The 7,002-nt window shown below is 31.2% G+C and overlaps 2 long non-coding RNA genes across 2 annotated transcripts; one reads left to right on the top strand and one right to left on the bottom strand.

Moving 5' to 3' along the window:
* Window positions 1-2,027: 2,027 nt before the first annotated feature.
* On the bottom strand, window positions 2,028-3,775 carry LOC136061879 (uncharacterized). The gene is made up of 3 exons (XR_010623730.1): window positions 2,838-3,775; window positions 2,661-2,751; window positions 2,028-2,514 (listed from the first exon to the last, which is right to left on the bottom strand). It is a non-coding gene; the product is annotated as an uncharacterized LOC136061879 (long non-coding RNA).
* An 871-nt stretch (window positions 3,776-4,646) lies between these two features.
* Window positions 4,647-6,641, top strand: LOC136061875 (uncharacterized). The gene is made up of 2 exons (XR_010623726.1): window positions 4,647-4,840; window positions 6,343-6,641. It is a non-coding gene; the product is annotated as an uncharacterized LOC136061875 (long non-coding RNA).
* The last annotated feature ends 361 nt before the right edge of the window (window positions 6,642-7,002 follow it).

The following is a 7,002-nucleotide window of genomic DNA, read 5'->3' as shown; positions in this document are numbered from 1 at the left end:
ACCAATTACAATTCACAAGTAGCTGCTGCCAAAGTTGTATTTGGTATTAATATTATGCTTAAATTTTTACCATATATATATATATATATATATATATATGTATATATTAAGGGGATTTAGAAAGTTAGTTATTGATTTTTTTAATGTTAAAAATATTCCTATCTAAAATTTAAAAACGGGGTTAAAATAATAAATTGACAAAAATAATAAATTCCTACTTTTATGTTGAAATGCATTTCTGCTTTTAATAAACTCCTACTTTTATATATTAACTATGTCCATACTCGTGGAAAAATTTATTAAGTTTTCTTGGAGTATAATGATATGGTAATCCATTTTCTTGTATTCATAATGAATTCTATCATGAGTACTTAATAATTACTTATTGTCAAACTTAACAACGTCAGCTTGTACCCAAGTGCGGTATTAAAATGGCTGAAAATAAATGTGAAATTGGCTTGGTTGGGATTGTGTGATCTATTAGTTTGGTGTTGACCTTAGCATGCTCCCTCGTCTTTGGGTTAGTGGAATGAACACTTACTTAAATAATCATTATATATATATATATATGCTTATTTATTTCAACAACCCACCTCAAAATCAAACACACTTTTTCTCTCTCTCTCTCTCTTTCTTTATATTAATTTTCTAAACACTACTCTCTTTCTTTCTCAATGACTTTCTAAAACTTCTTTCCTTTTCTCTAATGGTCAGTTTCTTCTTCCTCCCCTCTTTCTTCACCAGAAAACCCATAAAAAATATATTAAAAAAATTCCAAACTTCCCTTCAGTAGGTTCCAGTTAGCTCAACTGATAAAGTCTCTAATGATTGAATAAGAAATCTAGAATTCAATCCTCACTTACATCAAAAACTGATTAATGGCTTGGTTTGATAATAAATAGTCACCAAGAGTAGACGTCATAGGTTGAAACTCTCTCTCAAAAAAAAAAAAAAAAAAATCACTTCGACACAAAACACATATCAATTCGAGTCCATTTTTAGCATTTTTAGAAAAATCTGAGGTGTGACTCTCCAAATTGGTTTTTTTTTTTTTTTAATTGGTTTTATGTTGGGTTGATTCCTCCATCTTTTTCTGGATTGAATTGAGTTAGAGAAGAGAGAGAATCAAGGTAGATGGAGAGAGAGAGAGAAAGAGAGAGAGAGAATATATTTAAATACTCAAATGCAAAACTATAATAACAGTGTATATTTACATGGGTATTGTAGCATTTTCGTATATGAACAATATTATAGACCCACTAATGTGGGTAGTTTTTTTTAGCAAAAATGTGTAAAATCTAACACTTTTTCTATTTTCTAAAGACTAATGCAATTTCTCTAATAATAATAATAACTAGTCGCTAACCTGTAAGTTCTTATGGGGTTAACCTGCACGGTGGTGTCGTACCATGGTTGCCAAAGTTTGTTCCTAAGGTTGGACTCAAAATTGTCAAAAATAGAATTTTGAGCTTTTCAGGTGCCAATATTTTAGAGCATCTTGCTAGCTCTTTCATTGAGGCACTATGTGATTATTTGGATAGTGCTAAAAACTTATTGCGTCTGCGTTTCAGCAAAATAAGCGGTATCCAAACACACCCTATGTCATTTGAGACAACAAAATAACTATTATGAGAACTTGATGAGAGAATTCTATATTGCATTGAAAATAAATGAAAGTAAATCAAGTATTTATACAAATTCTAAGAGTAACTAACTTCTTACTAACTCCACAAATACGAATCTAGCCTCTACAACCAATTAGATCAATAAACGTGTATATAAATAATAACTATGAATTAAACTAATCCTAAAGTACAAGTAGTATAGCTATTTTAAATATAAACACTGTCATTTATACAGTTAAGGCTACAATTCTTCCATTGCTCTGTTGATACTCTGCCTCTCTGCCCGAGTCAACAGTTACAATCCAAACTTGCTCGACCTTCAACATGAGTCCTTGATCTTGTCCTTTTGATAATTATGAAACATCATTGGCTTCTTTGTCTTAATGGAATTGTTCAGGTTGGTGTAAAGATTAACAAAAACACAAAGGCTTAAAAGAAAACACTGACCTCTTTACATAGATATGGAGAGTGCAACCCAATTGAAAAATAAAAAAGTGAAAATCCATAAAATGAAAATTCCTAATAACAATTCAAGTAGAATTTGAGCTTCTAGGTGTATACTTCTTTGACCCACATGAACTGCACTTGCACATAACTCTAAGATGGGGGGAAAATAAAACAATAAAGAAGCATCTTAATGAATCCTTCAACAAAACAAACAGAAAGTTGTTGTAAGGATTGCATAAGAAGAAAATGAATGTGGTGGTGAGAAAGGAGTGCATAACTGTCCTACAAGAATATTAAAGAAAAATATGTCAACATACATGTAATATTTAGAAATGAGTTCAAGGCTTACATATGAAGGTTTGGAATATATGTTTCTTCCATGCCATTGCACACCACAGCTACCTTCTCAGGTAGAACATTTTGTCCAATATTTTCTAAAGACCTACTTGAAAAATTGTCACCAAAATTAGGCTTAAAACCTGATGATAAACTCCTCAGTCTATAAAGTCAAATATACAATTGCCCCAAAAATCAACTCAACTGGAAGGAAAAGAATTGCACACACACACAAAAATAGGACAGACATACTTCACATTTGGCTGGTATTTTTTTGAAGCTGTGACTCATAATTAGACTTTGCTTTACAATCTGCGCAATAGTAATCTACATTCTCTAGATCCTTTAAACCATACACAAGTCAGTGAATAAACGCATATATGATAGGAACAGAAATTGACATCACAATTCAAAGTGTATTAAGCATACCTTGAAAAGCTTGCTGGAAATATTCTCGCACTCGGCATGCACCCACAAATTACAACCCCATCACAACACACTTGATCAACATCTCTAAAAGCACAAAACATTGTAGAAGCTTACCCAAACTGTCTTTAACTAACCAAATATGCATATATATATATACACTATGAGGGAGAAAGATTCTCTAGTAATCCCAAATGAAAGACTGAATCTTATCTTGGAAAAGTATATATGATTTTGATTTAGAGTCACCATAGTGAAACAAAACAATTCACATTGAAGTACTATCTGACTATCTTCATTCTATTCTTTCCATTAAAATGTGGATGTTCAGTCTAAAACAATTCACATTGATTTAGAGTTAGTTATATATGGTTTTGGTGTCATTAAAATGTGGATGTTCAGTCTTAGAGTCACCATAGTGAAACAAAATAATTCAGTTTTCTCACCACCACATTCATTTTCTTCTTATGCAATCCTTATAGCAACTTTCTATTTGTTTTGTTGAAGGATTCATTAAGATGCTTCTTTATTCCCATTTGTCTATTTTTTCCATTGAAGTACTATCTGACTCTATTCCTAAATAGAATCAACCCTGTGGCTCTTTTTTTCCCCATTCAATACATATGAAGCAATTTTCAATTATATGACATAAACTTCCTAAAGTCGGGTCCCTTTTTCAATTTGGCTCAGGTATTTCGTCAAACACTTTAAGGGTGAAGGGTTGGGATTCTGTTCTCTTCAGCTACACCCTAAAGTGGGGTTGTTCTGCCTCGGGGTGTTGGGGCTTCTCTGATTTCAATCAAAATATAGCCATGTATAAATTCAAGACGCAGTTTTGCTTGAAATCAGAGAATATCTGCTTATACATGTTTTCAGAGGCAGTTTAGCTCCACTACCGCCTCCAAACCCATCAATCTATGCTAATCATTCAAAAGATACACTACCAACGTAACCCTAAATCATACTTAACAGCCAAAAACAATAGAACACAATTAAAAACTTATTGGTAATGTTTTTGGAGAAGTGACGATGGTTGTGTGAGATTTTGCATCATTTAGTAGGCTGCCTTTCAGTGGTGGAGGCGATCCGTGGTGGCGGCGATCCGTAGTGGCGGCAGCGACAAAGGAAGAATTTGAGTTTTGGGTTTTGATTTTGGAGGAAGGAAAGGGTGAGTTTTAGGTTTAGGGAAGGAGATGTTTTTGTGCGAGAGCAGAGAAGAGAGACGCTTCTGGTTTAGTGAAGGAGATGTTTTAGGGTGAGTTTTACCTTTTTTTTTTTTGGTTTTAAAGAGGTATCGGGTTGTAACGGGGAAAAAATTAGGTTTATTTTTAAATTAAATTTAAAAAATAAATAAATAAATAAATGCTGACGTGGAAAATTGTGGGAGCTTCAAAAGTTTCGGTTATATATATATATATATATAGATTACTCGTCAATAGCAAATACATTTTTCCTTTAAACAATATTTTTACTATTAACATTAATCAATTACTTGTTTTTGCTTTAAATAATAACCCTAAAATTGACACTCTCACAAAGTTACCCACAAACAAAATAATTAACTTTTTTCTAATCAAATAATTTTGTGTAAAAAAAAAAAAAAAAAAAAAAAGGCCATATGGCAGTCACGATTTCTATATAGTTCTTAATAATTTTTCACAAGGTATAGTATGAATTTTCTATTTGAGGATAATTGTTATCATTATGGTTGGTTCATTTTTTATGATTCTCTTAGCATGCCTCCTAGTCCCTTTAAATAAGGTTAGAGTGCTAAAGTTTGACAAGAAATTATTAGGTAGTCTAGGACTACAAGGTCAACAAGCTAACCTTGTAGTCCCGGCCAATAGAAAGAAGGCACATCATGAAAAATGAATGACATCAGCTTAGTTGCCACATCATTCTAACACACCCACAGATCTTAACATCATTAAACTTGTTCATTAACTTGTCTGCAAATTTCAAATTTTCATTTGGGAATTGGGCGGGTCGATGAGAGATTTCAGAAGGTAAAAGCTTTCAAAATTCATTATTTTGAAAATTCTCTCCTTTTTCTCTCTCTGATGGTCCTTCTCCATATTCATCATCATCACTATTTGCTATTGTTTCCTTCCACCACAACATTGGCAACACTTCTTCTCTATTTCTACTTCATCTGTTCTTGCCCAGGCCTACGGATATCTCATGGCTAGATGATAACTCTTTTAGTTTTTTACTTTGTAAAGTTGAACTCTCTTAGTTTTTTTTTTTTTTTTCCTTCTTACCTCAATATTATCTGGGTCAAGTTTTTGTTGCCTTACTTTTCTTTTATATTAAATGGGTCAAGCCTTAATGGTGTTCCTTTAGTGGCATTTGCTAGAATCTTAGGTTTTGTAATACATGAACATGGGTTTCAGATTAGATTTATAGTTTAACTTTATCGATTGTTAAATATGTGTAATAGTTTTGTTTTTGTTCCCTATAAAAAAGATAAAAATAAAAACAAAAAACAAAACAAAACAAACAAACAAACAAAAAAGTTCTAGTTTTTGTTTGATTTGATCAGATAACTTTTGAGAGTGGTTGGGATCAAAAGTGCTTGATTTAGGCAAAGCGTCAATGTCCTAATTTTTTTTATTATTATTTTTTGGCAGCATAGAAAGTGTTTGTTGAAATGCCTCATAGAGTTCTGGTTTGTCTGAACTTGTTATGGCTTTGTATCCATGTCTATGTGGTTCTGCTATTTTTATTTTTGTGAAATCCAATGTTGAAGCTGTCTCTAAGTGTAACAAATTTGCTATACAACAACTGCATTATTTTGTATCTTTTCTTTTTCAGTTAGTCTATGACCTCAAAGTTTGATAGTGGAGTTAAAGTGTCATATAAGTATGCCATGGGCTTCAGCTGCTAAATTTGTAATAACTCTTTGACAATTTTGATTACTTTGTTTCATGTATGATAGAAACTTAGGTGGACTTATTCTAAATTCATTTGCAAGTTTTTGGTAATTTCATTGTTACATTTGCCTACTATGGATGCACATCCATCTCTTAGGGGATTTTGTAAGTCATGTCCAAGTATAGTTCATTGTCACTCAAGCTTATTTATGAACATCATAATTGATATTTTATAGAATTAATAGTATTATGCTTATTTTCAGGTCTATATGAAAACAATTAAGGGAAAATTTTGATTACAAGTATGAGAGATACTGATTGGCTTTCATTGGTTGCTCTATGTGGCTTTCTACTTTGGTGCTTATCTTAATCACAATTAGAAGTTTACAATTCTAGAATCAATTACAACAAGAAGCACATGCACCATTAATGCATAAGTATCTTGATGCAGGAGCACAACCAAAATAATTCTTAGGATTTATTTTTTAATTTTGTTCTTTTAGTTTCCTCTTTTTTTTCCTACATCACATATCTTGTTTCATTACATTAGTGTTGATATGACATGATGTCACACAATATTTTTAGCAACCATGCATAGTTCTTTTTAATTGATGATTGTGAATTTTTACTTGTAGATAGGATTAGCATTGAAGCCAAATTAGAACAATTGAAGTTGCCCTACGAATGACTATGGGAGAAAAAGTAAATTTGCATGAGTTGAGGAGATTTTTATTTTTTTATTTTATTTTATAGAATATTTAGGTTTATTTATCAAATACAATGATGAGGTCAATTTGAATGTAAATGGGGGAGGATGGGGAGACTTTTTTCCCCCTGAAGATTTAACTCTCCAAACTCTCTTGTTAGTTTTATGAGTTTTTAATTTTTTGAGCTCTTCTTTATATCATCATAATAGAGGGAAAAAATTGTATCATGTATGAGTTTTTTTTTTTTTTTTTTTTTTTTTTAATTTTTTAATTTTTAAATTATTATTATTATTATTATTATTTTTTTATTATTATTATTTTTTTATCATGGTAGAGGGAAAGGAGATGTTGATTGTAAATGAATATAATAGAAAGGAAGTGCAAAAATGTTGGTGAACCTCTTTAACGTTACTTTTGCATGTTATGTTCCTATTTTAATCTACATCTTTGAGTCAAGTTCTTCATAGTATGGAAAAATTATTTTGTACATCCAATTTATTACAAATTCTTGCACAAATTTTTAGGTTTCATGTGTAGAACTCACATGTGAAGTGTTTGGTTGATCAAAAAATGAACAAAATTTGTAAA

This window comes from Quercus suber, unplaced genomic scaffold (genome assembly GCF_002906115.3).
Source record: "Quercus suber isolate HL8 unplaced genomic scaffold, Cork oak 2.0 scaffold_359, whole genome shotgun sequence".
Taxonomy (NCBI): domain Eukaryota; kingdom Viridiplantae; phylum Streptophyta; class Magnoliopsida; order Fagales; family Fagaceae; genus Quercus; species Quercus suber.
This window is presented reverse-complemented; position numbering and strand designations above follow the sequence as displayed.